Source organism: Paramacrobiotus metropolitanus, unplaced genomic scaffold (genome assembly GCF_019649055.1).
Source record: "Paramacrobiotus metropolitanus isolate TYO unplaced genomic scaffold, Prichtersi_v1.0 Parri_scaffold0000043, whole genome shotgun sequence".
In the NCBI taxonomy this organism is placed as follows: domain Eukaryota; kingdom Metazoa; phylum Tardigrada; class Eutardigrada; order Parachela; family Macrobiotidae; genus Paramacrobiotus; species Paramacrobiotus metropolitanus.
This window is the reverse complement of record NW_026570263.1, coordinates 323807-324679: the sequence shown is the minus strand read 5'-3', so window position 1 is coordinate 324679 and position 873 is coordinate 323807.

Here is an 873-nt window from a genome sequence, read left to right as displayed (position 1 = left end):
CACATTTATCGTGGCTGTCCATTCTGTTTTATAAACCTGATTTTTCGTTTTTGGTTCTTCTTTCGTTCGTGCGGGACGTTCTAATTAAAATAGTGTTACGTTATAAACTTCACTAACGTTACGTGCTGCCCCAGGCACTATACATAGCAAAGTCTAACGTAGAAATCCCGACGTGGAATTTTGTGACTTTTTTTACGAAACACAATTCAAGTGACTGCTAGATGACTTCCAATTTGACTAAACCAGAGTGGACCCTCTAGCGTTTGCAGTCTTGGCGCTTATAGCCACATTCGGATAACCATCCACATTAAGGAACTTCTAGAAATTTTCAAAGCCTTAGATCACTCAATAACAACATTAAAACGACGTAACAAGACATACAGAGAAATCTGACAATTCAGATCTTATCGACTTATGACCAAATATAGAACTAACTTCGCAATTCTTTTTTTGTGGCTAATGATCTTTACGCCAGGCAGTATCTTAAAATAGCTCGCATGAGGTTGTGTGGCTGGTTACACCTGTGGTGATCCGATTCTCTTCTGGGAATCGTAATCACAGCGATTCGTGACCTTTCATCCTTTTCCAACCTAACAGTCGTCTGCTAAAAAGCCCTGAATAAGCCATCCGAGTTAAGAAAGCTTTAAGAAAGATGTTTTAGTGTTAAAGGTATGCAGCGGCAACAGAATTCTGGAAATCGTGTTATCTCGTTTCCGTAATAAGAATGCGAAACATTCCACACGCGTTCACAACGCCCTACATTTGTCATCAGCATACAATAACTTACGTGCTTAACTCTACAAACATACGAGGTATTTTCAACGTCACACATTCTACTGTTTAATAACGCTCTAGTTAGTTTTTCATTGTACA